Below are 16,368 nucleotides of genomic sequence, written 5' to 3'. Positions count from 1 at the left end.
GTGGCCGACCCTGCGCTCTGACCCCCAGCTTCTCTCCATGTCTGTGTGTCTCATGGAGTTAGAAAGACTACAAGCTGTGCAAACTTCCAAATCTTTAACATCATTTCAAGGGTGTATGATAGATCATTCACAAGATCAAATGGCTGTTTATTATTGTAAGAACTGTAGTTCACTACTGTTCTTTTTACTCTTTTGCTTGCATTATACAGCCGTTAAGTGCATTTAGAACCTAAGAGATATCCAACTGATTAACCTGTCTGATGAATGTTAAATGGGTTGTGACATTTGGCAAAGTTTTTTGCAACATTATTTGTTTCATGAATACCATTCATCTATATAACAACTTTCCTGTACCCTGAACATATGTTTTAAATTGCTTGATCCCATTTGGTGCAACCTTTCCGTTGTACTCGTAATGTGTTGTTTGCATTAGGAGTGTGTTAAATAAGCAGAAAAGAAGCCCGTTTCTTCTACTGCTTCTGATCTTATACAGTGGTCAGAATCTCTCATCCAAAAGCTGATGAGTGGGAGGGGGGGAAATTAGTGCGTAAAAAAACATTAAAGAGCATAAGGGTTTTCATCACATGGACTTGTTTGACTGTTTAGGATTAATGTTTCGGTGCCAGATCAATTAAAGGACAACAACCAGAAACACTGGTTCTCAGAATGAACGCATTCTCCTTCAATAATCTTTTTTACCAACAGGTGAGTGGAGTTGCCATGGGCACCAGAATGGGACCCAGCTATGCCAATATCTTTGTTGGCTGGGTAGAAGAACGCTTCTTCGCTTCCTACACTGGCTATGTCCCTGACCTCTACAAGCGATATATTGATGACTGCGTCAGTGCCGCCACATGCTCCAACGATCAGCTTAAGTGCTTCCTGCACCATTTCACCAACTTCCACCTGTCCCTCAAATATATGGTTAACATATCTTCCACTACTCTTCCGTTTCTGGACATCAACTTCTCCATCAACTACCCCAGACTCTCCACTTCTGTTTATTACAAACCCACGGATTCACACAGCTATCTCTTGTTTTCACCCCAAACATACTAAAAATTCTCTCCCTTTTTCACAGTTCCTTCGGCTACAACAAATATGCAGCAACGACATCGACTTCCAGAATCAAACCCTCAAAATCTACTCCTTTTTCATCAACAGAGGATACCCCAGCAGTGTTATTGACAGGGCCTTTGCCCGAGCCAAAAACACCCCTCGGACCATCAACCCAATCAGGAACTCCCACCATAACAACCGCATTCCTTTGGTGCTTCCCTAACACACTTCCTATCCCCAGGACTGTTAACGACAACTTTTCCATCCTACAGGATGATTCCTCCATTGGGGCCCTCTTTTCTGACCGCCCAATCATCTCATATCGCCAATCACCTAATCTGCGCAACCTTCGTTTTCACAGCTCCCTTGACCGCTCTCAGCAACCATCCACACCAGGTACTTTCCCCTGCAACAGAGCTCGCTGTATCGCCTGCAAGTACACATCCAACACCACACTCATTCAAGGCCCCTCAGGACAATTCTGTATCACCCAGATGGCATCTTGTACCTCCAGCAACCTTATTTACTGTATCTCTTGCAGTAAATGCCCAGTTTCTCTCTATATTGGAGAAACAGGAAGGAGACTTGGAGACCGCTTCAGAGAACATGTCAGGGCTGTGAAGATTGAAGATCTCTCCAAAAACCATTGTTTCTCATTTCACCTCTGATGGCCATGACCACTCTAATCTCTCCGTCTGTGTTCTCAAAGATGGTTTTCTGAACTCATACATTAGAAAGACTACCAAAACCAAACTTATCCTGCAGCTAGGATCACACCTTCCCCCTTCTCTAAACAACAGACTACTATTCTACTAAATTTTCTCCATTCATTGGAAGTTGTATTTCACACCTCTCAACACCTATTCTGACTTCACACCTCTTGATTGCCCTCTCTTTCTGTCCCCTGCTCCCATCTCTCACTCCTCCTCCCTCCCAGCCTTTGTTCTCCCACTACATTACCTTTGCCTACTGCCTTCTCTCTCTCACAACTGAAGAAGGCTCCACAGCCGAAACATTGTTTTCTCTCTTCTTTTTTTTTCAGCATGGAATAAACCTATTACTTGTTCCTAAACAACCAGAAACAATATCTTCGGACTTTCCAGAGCTGTAAGTAGTCATTCCAAGTTTATTAACTTGTCTCTGTGCTTGTATGTACTCTTCAATAGCCACCGATGTTATTTACAGCAACTATTTTTAAAAATAAATTAGCATTTTTTTGGACTTCCTTTAAAGAATTGGCACATTTGGCAGAGCGGTGGCTCTGTGGCTAAGGATCTGCACCTGTGGCTGGAAGGTTGCTGGTTTACATCCCACAGTCGGCAGAGGAATCCTACTGTCACGGACGTCCAAAGGGACTCACCGTGGGGAGCAGGAGAGCGGAAAAAGACCCATATGCGTAGTGGCAAGACGGGAAAAAGGCCCGGGCTCATTAGTGCAAAGAGTTCAGGAATGCCGTATAGAAACCTATGCCCTCAGGGAGCGGACGTGGGGCGCCCTGGTGCTAGGCGGGTCTCAGGACATCCGAACGTCAATGCTGAGTGAGGACAGAGTGCAAGACCCAGAATATATAGCCCAAGGGAAAGAGAAAGACCAGAAGGACAGCAGACCGGAAACTAAGGACGGGACAGGGCTGACACCTACTCCATTGGGCTCCTGAACAAGGCCCTTAACCCCAACTGCTCCAGGGGTGCCGTATAAATGGCTGACCCTGTGCTCTGACCCCCAGCTTCTCTCCCTGTATGTGTGATTCAAGGAGAGCAAGCTGGGGTACGCAAAATAGGAATTCCTAATGCAAGAAATTGTATATGGTCAATACAGTGATCATATCTTATTGGCACATGGTAATCTCCAAGGAACAAGTAATAGGTTTATTCCATGCTGAAAAGAGAAGAAGAAAACACAATGTTTTGACCATGGAGCCTTCTTCAGTTATGATTTGATTTTTTACAATCATACCCACACAAACTTTGCAATTTTTAAAAATCTTGCAAACACAACCCAGATATGTTGACTTAAAAAAACAAAACAATCTGGGGGGTATTTTTTTTTAAGAAACACATACTTCTTTTCTAGTTTTTTATGTGGCTGTGACTGTCAGAAATCCTCAGTGAAAAGGTATGCAGATCCTGTGCAGATGTAAGTAGTTATTGAGACAGGCGAACAACCCAGAACGTCAGGCGAGGTCCAAGGTCGAGAGGCAAAAGAGAGTCCATAACCAGTAAGCGAGATTCAGAGTAAACGCGAGGTAGAGCTCTCAAAGAGAAGACTCAATACCGAGTAGCGGGAAGCGGGTTTGAATGGTTAAAACAGTGCTGCTTGCCGCACAGTAGAGCATGTGCTGGTGGATTAACACATGTTGATCTCCACCAGTTGGCTGGTGGTCGTGACATTGACAGAATGCTGTTTTGTGATTGATGCTATATCAAAATATAGGGTCCCTCAAAAATTAAACACAGAAATAAAAACATTGAATGGATTTGTACATCTGTTGCACTCCTACACTATTAACATCCATTGGGAGTTGAATTTCAATTATGTTTCCACTTCATTCAGATGTGTTCCCTATTTTTCAGATTGTTGGCAATGCCACATGTTAAAGGAGGACAGAGAAGTAGGAGGCCAGACCTGTGGCTGGTGGAGTAGGGAATTAGATCAAAGAATTTCTGAAGTTTTTTAAGCTAGAAAAAAAAATTAGGTGGCATGACAATATGTGGTCAACACTGTCAAACAGAGTCCTTGGAGAGGATTGCTCCAGCAACAAGAAATGGTTATCAGTGATTTGGCATGAAGATAGAAAAAAAGTAAGAACCCAAGTGCTTAGGGCGCAGAAGGAGGTGAGTATTGGTAAGGATTCAAAACCAGATGACAGTATACAATCTATAGTCCATATTTCAAGTCAAAGTGAGAGACATAGTTTGGAAGGCAACACAGAGCTCAGAAGTTCATCAGGAGATACAGAAGATGCATGGGCTGCACACGGCAGCACAGACAGTGGTGACATGTTTGAAGGAGAAAAAATCTGTGTAGAATCAGAAAAAAAGCCTGAAGAGCACAGTGAATATTCCCAGGGGGAAAGCTTACCTGGGACATCACCTCAGGATAAAAGGGGATTAAGAAAGATTATGTCTGTGCCTAAAACTTTCCAAGTATGTCTGAAGGCTGAACAATGGAGAATAATACCACCTTTAAAAGGTACATCTAAACTAAGATGATCATGGACCCATATCTTATATAGAGAGTTCAGGAAGATAAATCCTTGCTGCCCAATAGCCTTAAAATACCAATACATCAGGAAAGAGAACAGCAGAAAAAAAACTTTCTTATAATTAAAGCAGTCTGTACTTTCAGTTCCTACCTTCAGTACCTTCAGTTCAGTACTTTCAGTTCCTGTAATGTAAAATACACAATGACAACAAGACAAACCAATGGGCAATGATGACATCACAATTGATGTTGTACTAGTAGGGCAAATACAACACAGTGAAAGGGAAACACAATTTCGACAGGCACGTCAGCCTTATCGTTGAAAGATTGCCCGTGCCCTCACAAAAGGAATCAGCAATGTGTACTACAGGCAGCTGAGCAGAACTCCGCTTGCTGAAATTGCAGCAGCCAATTTATCTAGGGCTCACAAGCAAGTATTAAACTTGCTTGGCAAGTTCGGCATTTCATTTATTCTGCGGAAACATCGTATCGGAATGAACTGCCCGAGATAAAAGAGTAATTGCGGCTTCAGGTTGTTTTTACAGAGCATTGCGTTGTTCTGTTCATGCTGACTACACGCTTAAAAGTAGTCATTTACTGCAAGCGTTGCTTTTCCAGGTTTTTCTGAAATTCCTCGCATTTGAGCCAGCACTAAAATATTTCATTCCCGTCGGTGAATACATCGTGGAAACGGTATTTGCAACGGAATGCTGTCACATACAGTATGAAACCTTTTTGTTATTCGGTTCTGAAGTTTGAAAATGAAAATAAAACGGGGGTCACTTCATAGGCTTGTAAGAAGTCCAAGCAGCATAAAAAATCGCGAATTCTCACAAATTGCATTGTGCTGCACCTTTCTTTTGCTGCTTTTATAAATCTGCCTTAAACATTTGAATGCATACCTTACTGCTGCTAATCACATTCACGTGTTTACGAAGCTTTTTTTCTGTCCGTTATGTTTTTGCTAAGCAGTTTCTCCGTTTTCATCGTACTGTGATTGTCAGCGAGCACAACAAGACTGAAACAGTGTAAAGACAGGTAAAAAAGACAGGGTAAAACGGCTGATTGTCGGGAGTGGGATTTGAACCCATGCCTCTATTTGGAGAGCGAAACACAAAGCTTATAAGACACGAAGTTGTGAATTTGCTGTTTTAAACTGCTCGACTATCCTGAAAAATGTGTGCTGATTGCACCAGTCACATGCAATTTTCCACAACTTTAGGACGATTGATACGACTGGACTAACACAATTTGTGGCGTTCAGCATGACATGGAAAACGGTAGCGGAGCATTCGGGTCCGGACTACCAGACTCAGAAACAGTTTTTACCCCCGCACTATCAAACTATTAAACTCCCAGCCTCTCTCACTCTCTCCTCACCTCTCACCTATGATCTGAACCTCACAGTGCCTTCTTTCTTACCAAAAACCCAAACACACATTGAAAATCTACCTCTACCATACATGTCAAAAGCTCACTCCCCATCATTTCTATCCCTTTATTTCATTCTTTTGATGCATGTTTTTGCACATAACCTGTTACCTTTTTGTTGTTTTGCACACTGCCTGTTGTTTTTTGCACATTGGCTGTTGTCTTTCTTTTGTTATACAATTGTATTGTTGTTGTGTTTTTTTCTTTGTACTACTTATGTCCGAGAGCTAGCTAAATAGCATTTCGTTATACCATATACCTGTGTATGAGTATAATGACAATAAACTTGGACTTGAACTTGAATTTGACATAGTCTTGCAGGCAGTATATTATTTTATCGTTTACTCGTTTAAAAAAACATGGTCTTCTTGTTCCTAAGTCAGATTTTTAGTGCTTTCGAACGTTACTTCCAACCTGGACTGACAGCTCACCCGATCTGTTTGTGATCAGACCATGGAGTCGGGGGCTGTACCAAGCGCACGTTCCTTCCCAATGCTGAGGCGATCATTCGGAAGATGGGTGTGAAGAGAGACAAGTTTTGTTGACTAAAAATCAAGGCAGGATATGCACTAATCACTGGCAACAGTCATGTTTTCGTACGATTGAGACTCCCACATTGCTAGTTTTTTTGAAGACTTTGAAACAGGCACAGGTGGGGTTTGAAACCACAGCCTTCGGTTTACGAGACCGACACCTTACCACTTGGCCACGGCACCTTCAAGCAAATCTAGGAATAATGTTGTTCAAATTATTTTTTTTCTGAATCTGGTTTACATCGCCTGGAGGTAGCAACAACAATAAAAGGGATACTTAACAAGGAGATACGCTGTAGCAGTGTGACTCCAACAGATGCTCCTGAAGAGGCTCAAGGTTTAAGCCAGCTCCTTAGAGCGCTCGGCCGTGTTACTTTCAACAGCGGCTCTTCAGCTCTTGTTTGACCTAGTGGTTTTATAACGTGTGGAAACGACCGCAGCTTCGTTTTCTGAGATGCTTTCTCTCACGTGGTGAAATCTCGACCTTTTTGGCATCTCTGGCTTTTGTTCTTCTGTAGAGCAGGCTTTCACACCTCTGCTTATAGTGCCCTTGAAGTCATTTTATTTTTACAGGAAGACGCATTCCCTAACGATCTCTCCTGTTTTAGAAATGTTTCATAAGGCGTGTTTGATTCAACGGACAAACAGTATACTAATTGTACAATGCAGATCTATGCGGCATTCGTACTGTCTTTGACTGGGATTCTGAAATACTTCTTGAAAAGGTATTCAGATTTTCTTGAACCTATAATAAAAACACAGACCTGAAACTCCCTAGCTTCCAATCTCTGATGTTGCTGTCCTTAAACTCGGACGTGATGTTCTGCAGACGTGCAGTGTGCCTTTACTCTCGTTGTTTTCAAAACGACCTCCGTTGTCGGGCGCAGTTAAAGTGGAACTGGCCTGACTGCACAGGAAAGTACGGAATGATAAAATGTTTCTACGGCTCAAAATGTCCCCTTAGACCCTCGTCATGTCTCTGTGAGGAACGGGCAGGTAGAGAGGTTTAACAGATGCTCATGATGTTTCACACGGGTGTTACCTGTTGTAGTGTTTCAAAAGATGTGTTAGCGGACCACAGATTATCTTGAAAAGATTTGGGTTTGCACTGGCTGGGATTCAAACCTGACTCAATTATTTGGAAGGCGCCTGTACCACCAACGCACTTCCGAGAAGCACCTGCAAATTATCACACTCCTCTCTCTCACCTACAAAGTTATGGAGACACAGACGTCCAATGAAAGCTCAAGGCTCCACTCAAGGCTTTATTCACTCAAGGCTCCACTCTTTTGTTGTGATGTCATTTTAATTAATATTAGCTTTGATAAGGTGTCATTTTTGCCTCTTAAAGGTAAAGTCTGCTCCTTTCTTCCTGGTATAGAAAGAACGTGTTCCATCTTTGTTTAAAAACACCACTAAAAGTAAATTATTCAGCTCTACCGCCTGTGTGCATTGACAAGACACCTCAAAAGGACATATTAAATAAGAACACGATCCTTCCTGTTACCATTCCTGTGGTTGGGGCGTCGTTTCACCCTTTTACATTAAATCATCAGCACTGCTGTTTTTCTATGCATAGTTTAATCAAGAGCACTTAAAAGATGCAAAAAGCTTACAAATAAAATAGAATTGAAAGACAGTCGAGTAAGGAGGTAGAAAAAAAGCACTCCCCCGTCTGGGAATCAACCACCGTCGCCCATGTAACTGGATGCAAAAATAACAGATTAATTTGTGCACAGTCTCTTGAAGCTTCGATGCCATTATTTTTCCTTCCTTATTTTTTCATTCCTATGAATTTACTCTGTAGTAGAAGAAACGCGAAAGTGGGAAACTGCAGACATTCTTCATGAGTGGTGTGATCAGTGAGCCTTTGCACATCTCTAAGTAATTCCGTAAACTTTTTCATCGGGGATGTAGCTCAGTGGTAGCGCGCATGCTTCGCATGTATGAGGTCCCGGGTTCAATCCCTGGCATCTCCAGGTGCTTTATATTACAGTACTCACATCGCAATCTTCTGGTGAGTGAGAACTCTTTGCTTGTGTTCAGAGAGAGCCAGGTTTACACAATTAAATGCAGGCACACTCGACGTGCTGCAGAGTTGCGCTGCTGTCTTAAATGTACCTCTTTTAGTTCTGTTAAATCCTAAATTATTTGAACTAATAATTTAGTTCAAATTCAGGAAATCCTGAGATTGCTTCACACTTGTCATGGCTGTTGCAGAAAACACCTGTTGAATCTCACCCGGGATTTCCTGAGAGATCATTCAGCGAGCGAATCCTCCTTCTGAACTCCGCATTAAACTGAAAGCTTCACGAACTCCTCACTGCGTGTCCTGTACTGTTACAAGTGCTGTCGTGTAGATGTGTAGATGTGTACCAAGCGCACGTTCCTTCCCAATGCTGAGGCGATCATTCAGAAGATGGTTGTGAAGAGAGACAAGCTTTGTCGACTAAAAAACAAGGCAGGATATGCTAGAATACTAATCACTGGCGACAGTTATGCTCTCTTACTATTGAGACTCCTACATTGCGAGTTTTTTTGAAGACTTTGAAACTAAAGGAAAGTGGAGACAAATGAAACAGGCACGGGTGGGGTGAACCCACGATCTTCGGTTTACAAAACCGACGCCTTACCACTTGGCCACCGCACCTTCGAGAAAATATGGGAATAATGTTGTTCAAATTATTTTTTTCTGAATCTGGTTTACATCGCCTGGAGGCAGCAACAACAATAAAAGGGATACTTAACAAGGAGATACGCTGTAGCAGTGCGACTCCAACAGATGCTCCTGAAGAGGCTAGAGGTTTAAGCCAGCTCCTTAGAGCACTCGGCCACGTTACTCTCAACAGCGGCTCTTCAGCTCTTGTTGTTTGACCTAGTGTTTTTATAACGCGTGGAATTGACCGCAGCTTCGTTTTCTGAGATGCTTTCTCTCACGTGGTGAAATCTCGACCTCTTTGGCATCTCTGGCTGTAGTTCTTCTGTAGAGCAGGCTTTCACACCTCTGCTTTTAGTGCCCTTGAAGTCATTTTATTTTTACAGGAAGACGCATTCCCTAACGATCTCTCCTGTTTTAGAAATGCTTCATAAGAGAAAACAGCCTTGATGTTCAGCTTAGGGAGCTTGACTTTTCGAAATTCTATTTCTTAACACCTTGCACAGCCTCCCGACAGACTAACAAATATTTTTTGGAGAAATTGGCTCACACACCGGAAGACACTAACGTTTATTTACGTTAGAGTAAGTGAATAACAGTTTAACCGAAAAAGTTTGTAATTGTGATTTTGTTAAAATTCAATAAATCGTCTATCAACAGTTAGAATTTATTAAGAAATTGTTTTATTTCATAAACTATAAGACAATTCAGAGAGTTTATAGGTCATATCCGTCGCTTATGTTCTTTTAACTCAAGCGTTCAGGATCCAAACCCAGGTGCGGACGGTTGTGTTTCTTGAATCTCTTGTAATGATCAAAAGTCGATGTGTAGTCCTTCAGTACTTTCTCCAGTTGTGCCATGGATATTTTATACGTTCAATACTTGTCATGCTCTTTTGCATTTTCCTTAATAAACGGAAAAAGTTCAAAGTGTGTTTATGGCTGTGCTTCACATCTACACGACAGCACTTGTAACAGTACAGGACACGCAGTGAGGAGTTCGTGAAGCTTTCAGTTTAATGCGGAGTTCAGAAGGAGGATTCGCTCGCTGAATGATCTCTCAGGAAATCCCGGGTGAGATTCAACAGGTGTTTTCTGCAACAGCCATGACAAGTGTGAAGCAATCTCAGGATTTCCTGAATTTGAACTAAATTATTAGTTCAAATAATTTAGGATTTAACAGAACTAAAAGAGGTACATTTAAGACAGCAGCGCAACTCTGCAGCACGTCGAGTGTGCCTGCATTTAATTGTGTAAACCTGGCTCTCTCTGAACACAAGCAAAGAGTTCTCACTCACCAGAAGATTGCGATGTGAGTACTGTAATATAAAGCACCTGGAGATGCCAGGGATTGAACCCGGGACCTCATACATGCGAAGCATGCGCGCTACCACTGAGCTACATCCCCGATGAAAAAGTTTACGGAATTACTTAGAGATGTGCAAAGGCTCACTGATCACACCACTCATGAAGAATGTCTGCAGTTTCCCACTTTCGCGTTTCTTCTACTACAGAGTAAATTCATAGGAATGAAAAAATAAGGAAGGAAAAATAATGGCATCGAAGCTTCAAGAGACTGTGCACAAATTAATCTGTTATTTTTGCATCCAGTTACATGGGCGACGGTGGTTGATTCCCAGACGGGGGTGTGCTTTTTTTCTACCTCCTTACTCGACTGTCTTTCAATTCTATTTTATTTGTAAGCTTTTTGCATCTTTTAAGTGCTCTTGATTAAACTATGCATAGAAAAACAGCAGTGCTGATGATTTAATGTAAAAGGGTGAAACGACGCCCCAACCACAGGAATGGTAACAGGAAGGATCGTGTTCTTATTTAATATGTCCTTTTGAGGTGTCTTGTCAATGCACACAGGCGGTAGAGCTGAATAATTTACTTTTAGTGGTGTTTTTAAACAAAGATGGAACACGTTCTTTCTATACCAGGAAGAAAGGAGCAGACTTTACCTTTAAGAGGCAAAAATGACACCTTATCAAAGCTAATATTAATTAAAATGACATCACAACAAAAGAGTGGAGCCTTGAGTGAATAAAGCCTTGAGTGGAGCCTTGAGCTTTCATTGGACGTCTGTGTCTCCATAACTTTGTAGGTGAGAGAGAGGAGTGTGATAATTTGCAGGTGCTTCTCGGAAGTGCGTTGGTGGTACAGGCGCCTTCCAAATAATTGAGTCAGGTTTGAATCCCAGCCAGTGCAAACCCAAATCTTTTCAAGATAATCTGTGGTCCGCTAACACATCTTTTGAAACACTACAACAGGTAACACCCGTGTGAAACATCATGAGCATCTGTTAAACCTCTCTACCTGCCCGTTCCTCACAGAGACATGACGAGGGTCTAAGGGGACATTTTGAGCCGTAGAAACATTTTATCATTCCGTACTTTCCTGTGCAGTCAGGCCAGTTCCACTTTAACTGCGCCCGACAACGGAGGTCGTTTTGAAAACAACGAGAGTAAAGGCACACTGCACGTCTGCAGAACATCACGTCCGAGTTTAAGGACAGCAACATCAGAGATTGGAAGCTAGGGAGTTTCAGGTCTGTGTTTTTATTATAGGTTCAAGAAAATCTGAATACCTTTTCAAGAAGTATTTCAGAATCCCAGTCAAAGACAGTACGAATGCCGCATAGATCTGCATTGTACAATTAGTATACTGTTTGTCCGTTGAATCAAACACGCCTTATGAAACATTTCTAAAACAGGAGAGATCGTTAGGGAATGCGTCTTCCTGTAAAAATAAAATGACTTCAAGGGCACTATAAGCAGAGGTGTGAAAGCCTGCTCTACAGAAGAACAAAAGCCAGAGATGCCAAAAAGGTCGAGATTTCACCACGTGAGAGAAAGCATCTCAGAAAACGAAGCTGCGGTCGTTTCCACACGTTATAAAACCACTAGGTCAAACAAGAGCTGAAGAGCCGCTGTTGAAAGTAACACGGCCGAGCGCTCTAAGGAGCTGGCTTAAACCTTGAGCCTCTTCAGGAGCATCTGTTGGAGTCACACTGCTACAGCGTATCTCCTTGTTAAGTATCCCTTTTATTGTTGTTGCTACCTCCAGGCGATGTAAACCAGATTCAGAAAAAAAATAATTTGAACAACATTATTCCTAGATTTGCTTGAAGGTGCCGTGGCCAAGTGGTAAGGTGTCAGTCTCGTAAACCGAAGGCTGTGGTTTCAAACCCCACCTGTGCCTGTTTCAAAGTCTTCAAAAAAACTAGCAATGTGGGAGTCTCAATCGTACGAAAACATGACTGTTGCCAGTGATTAGTGCATATCCTGCCTTGATTTTTAGTCAACAAAACTTGTCTCTCTTCACACCCATCTTCCGAATGATCGCCTCAGCATTGGGAAGGAACGTGCGCTTGGTACAGCCCCCGACTCCATGGTCTGATCACAAACAGATCGGGTGAGCTGTCAGTCCAGGTTGGAAGTAACGTTCGAAAGCACTAAAAATCTGACTTAGGAACAAGAAGACCATGTTTTTTTAAACGAGTAAACGATAAAATAATATACTGCCTGCAAGACTATGTCAAATTCAAGTTCAAGTCCAAGTTTATTGTCATTATACTCATACACAGGTATATGGTATAACGAAATGCTATTTAGCTAGCTCTCGGACATAAGTAGTACAAAGAAAAAAACACAACAACACAACAACAATACAATTGTATAACAAAAGAAAGACAACAGCCAATGTGCAAAAAACAACAGGCAGTGTGCAAAACAACAAAAAGGTAACAGGTTATGTGCAAAAACATGCATCAAAAGAATGAAATAAAGGGATAGAAATGATGGGGAGTGAGCTTTTGACATGTATGGTAGAGGTAGATTTTCAATGTGTGTTTGGGTTTTTGGTAAGAAAGAAGGCACTGTGAGGTTCAGATCATAGGTGAGAGGTGAGGAGAGAGTGAGAGAGGCTGGGAGTTTAATAGTTTGATAGTGCGGGGGTAAAAACTGTTTCTGAGTCTGGTAGTCCGGACCCGAATGCTCCGCTACCGTTTTCCATGTCATGCTGAACGCCACAAATTGTGTTAGTCCAGTCGTATCAATCGTCCTAAAGTTGTGGAAAATTGCATGTGACTGGTGCAATCAGCACACATTTTTCAGGATAGTCGAGCAGTTTAAAACAGCAAATTCACAACTTCGTGTCTTATAAGCTTTGTGTTTCGCTCTCCAAATAGAGGCATGGGTTCAAATCCCACTCCCGACAATCAGCCGTTTTACCCTGTCTTTTTTACCTGCCTTTACACTGTTTCAGTCTTGTTGTGCTCGCTGACAATCACAGTACGATGAAAACGGAGAAACTGCTTAGCAAAAACATAACGGACAGAAAAAAAGCTTCGTAAACACGTGAATGTGATTAGCAGCAGTAAGGTATGCATTCAAATGTTTAAGGCAGATTTATAAAAGCAGCAAAAGAAAGGTGCAGCACAATGCAATTTGTGAGAATTCGCGATTTTTTATGCTGCTTGGACTTCTTACAAGCCTATGAAGTGACCCCCGTTTTATTTTCATTTTCAAACTTCAGAACCGAATAACAAAAAGGTTTCATACTGTATGTGACAGCATTCCGTTGCAAATACCGTTTCCACGATGTATTCACCGACGGGAATGAAATATTTTAGTGCTGGCTCAAATGCGAGGAATTTCAGAAAAACCTGGAAAAGCAACGCTTGCAGTAAATGACTACTTTTAAGCGTGTAGTCAGCATGAACAGAACAACGCAATGCTCTGTAAAAACAACCTGAAGCCGCAATTACTCTTTTATCTCGGGCAGTTCATTCCGATACGATGTTTCCGCAGAATAAATGAAATGCCGAACTTGCCAAGCAAGTTTAATACTTGCTTGTGAGCCCTAGATAAATTGGCTGCTGCAATTTCAGCAAGCGGAGTTCTGCTCAGCTGCCTGTAGTACACATTGCTGATTCCTTTTGTGAGGGCACGGGCAATCTTTCAACGATAAGGCTGACGTGCCTGTCGAAATTGTGTTTCCCTTTCACTGTGTTGTATTTGCCCTACTAGTACAACATCAATTGTGATGTCATCATTGCCCATTGGTTTGTCTTGTTGTCATTGTGTATTTTACATTACAGGAACTGAAAGTACTGAACTGAAGGTACTGAAGGTAGGAACTGAAAGTACAGACTGCTTTAATTATAAGAAAGTTTTTTTTCTGCTGTTCTCTTTCCTGATGTATTGGTATTTTAAGGCTATTGGGCAGCAAGGATTTATCTTCCTGAACTCTCTATATAAGATATGGGTCCATGATCATCTTAGTTTAGATGTACCTTTTAAAGGTGGTATTATTCTCCATTGTTCAGCCTTCAGACATACTTGGAAAGTTTTAGGCACAGACATAATCTTTCTTAATCCCCTTTTATCCTGAGGTGATGTCCCAGGTAAGCTTTCCCCCTGGGAATATTCACTGTGCTCTTCAGGCTTTTTTTCTGATTCTACACAGATTTTTTCTCCTTCAAACATGTCACCACTGTCTGTGCTGCCGTGTGCAGCCCATGCATCTTCTGTATCTCCTGATGAACTTCTGAGCTCTGTGTTGCCTTCCAAACTATGTCTCTCACTTTGACTTGAAATATGGACTATAGATTGTATACTGTCATCTGGTTTTGAATCCTTACCAATACTCACCTCCTTCTGCGCCCTAAGCACTTGGGTTCTTACTTTTTTTCTATCTTCATGCCAAATCACTGATAACCATTTCTTGTTGCTGGAGCAATCCTCTCCAAGGACTCTGTTTGACAGTGTTGACCACATATTGTCATGCCACCTAATTTTTTTTTCTAGCTTAAAAAACTTCAGAAATTCTTTGATCTAATTCCCTACTCCACCAGCCACAGGTCTGGCCTCCTACTTCTCTGTCCTCCTTTAACATGTGGCATTGCCAACAATCTGAAAAATAGGGAACACATCTGAATGAAGTGGAAACATAATTGAAATTCAACTCCCAATGGATGTTAATAGTGTAGGAGTGCAACAGATGTACAAATCCATTCAATGTTTTTATTTCTGTGTTTAATTTTTGAGGGACCCTATATTTTGATATAGCATCAATCACAAAACAGCATTCTGTCAATGTCACGACCACCAGCCAACTGGTGGAGATCAACATGTGTTAATCCACCAGCACATGCTCTACTGTGCGGCAAGCAGCACTGTTTTAACCATTCAAACCCGCTTCCCGCTACTCGGTATTGAGTCTTCTCTTTGAGAGCTCTACCTCGCGTTTACTCTGAATCTCGCTTACTGGTTATGGACTCTCTTTTGCCTCTCGACCTTGGACCTCGCCTGACGTTCTGGGTTGTTCGCCTGTCTCAATAACTACTTACATCTGCACAGGATCTGCATACCTTTTCACTGAGGATTTCTGACAGTCACAGCCACATAAAAAACTAGAAAAGAAGTATGTGTTTCTTAAAAAAAAATACCCCCCAGATTGTTTTGTTTTTTTAAGTCAACATATCTGGGTTGTGTTTGCAAGATTTTTAAAAATTGCAAAGTTTGTGTGGGTATGATTGTAAAAAATCAAATCATAACTGAAGAAGGCTCCATGGTCAAAACATTGTGTTTTCTTCTTCTCTTTTCAGCATGGAATAAACCTATTACTTGTTCCTTGGAGATTACCATGTGCCAATAAGATATGATCACTGTATTGACCATATACAATTTCTTGCATTAGGAATTCCTATTTTGCGTACCCCAGCTTGCTCTCCTTGAATCACACATACAGGGAGAGAAGCTGGGGGTCAGAGCACAGGGTCAGCCATTTATACGGCACCCCTGGAGCAGTTGGGGTTAAGGGCCTTGTTCAGGAGCCCAATGGAGTAGGTGTCACGCCCTCCTAGGAACTAGGGCGCTCCTTCTCTGTCCCGTCCCTAGTTTCCGGTCTGCTGTCCTTCCGGTCTTTCTCTTTCCCTTGGGCTATATATTTCCGGGTCTTGCACTCTGTCCTCGCTCAGCATTGACGTTCGGATGTCCTGAGACCCGCCTAGCACCAGGGCGCCCCACGTCCGCTCCCTGAGGGCATAGGTTTCTATACGGCATTCCTGAACTCTTTGCACTAATGAGCCCGGGCCTTTTTCCCGTCTTGCCGCTACGCATATGGGTCTTTTTCCGCTCTCCTGCTCCCCACAGTGAGTCCCTTTGGACGTCCGTGACAGTAGGATTCCTCTGCCGACCGTGAGATGTAAACCAGCAACCTTCCAGCCACAGGTGCAGCCAACAGCCACAGACCCACCGCTCTGCCAAATGTGCCAATTCTTTAAAGGAAGTCCAAAAAAATGCTAATTTATTTTTAAAAATAGTTGCTGTAAATAACATCAGTGGCTATTGAAGAGTACATACAAGCACAGAGACAAGTTAATAAACTTGGAATGACTACTTACAGCTCTGGAAAGACCGATATTGTTTCCGGTTGTTAAGGAACAAGTAATAGGTTTATTCCATGCTGAAAAAAAAAG

The 16,368-nt window shown here is 42.2% G+C and overlaps 3 non-coding genes across 3 annotated transcripts; 1 reads left to right on the top strand and 2 right to left on the bottom strand.

Moving 5' to 3' along the window:
- Positions 1–6,338: 6,338 nt before the first annotated feature.
- trnat-cgu (transfer RNA threonine (anticodon CGU)) lies at positions 6,339–6,410 on the bottom strand. The gene has a single exon. It is a non-coding gene; the product is annotated as a tRNA-Thr (tRNA).
- A 1,724-nt stretch (positions 6,411–8,134) lies between these two features.
- trnaa-cgc (transfer RNA alanine (anticodon CGC)) lies at positions 8,135–8,206 on the top strand. The gene has a single exon. It is a non-coding gene; the product is annotated as a tRNA-Ala (tRNA).
- Positions 8,207–10,218: 2,012 nt separating this feature from the next.
- On the bottom strand, positions 10,219–10,290 carry trnaa-cgc (transfer RNA alanine (anticodon CGC)). The gene has a single exon. It is a non-coding gene; the product is annotated as a tRNA-Ala (tRNA).
- Positions 10,291–16,368: the final 6,078 nt, after the last annotated feature.

The sequence above is a fragment of the Lepisosteus platostomus genome, chromosome 5 (genome assembly GCF_059453375.1).
Source record: "Lepisosteus platostomus isolate fLepPlt1 chromosome 5, fLepPlt1.hap1, whole genome shotgun sequence".
NCBI lineage: Eukaryota > Metazoa > Chordata > Actinopteri > Semionotiformes > Lepisosteidae > Lepisosteus > Lepisosteus platostomus.
Note: the sequence above shows the minus strand (reverse complement) of the source record. Positions and strands in the feature narration are given on the sequence as shown.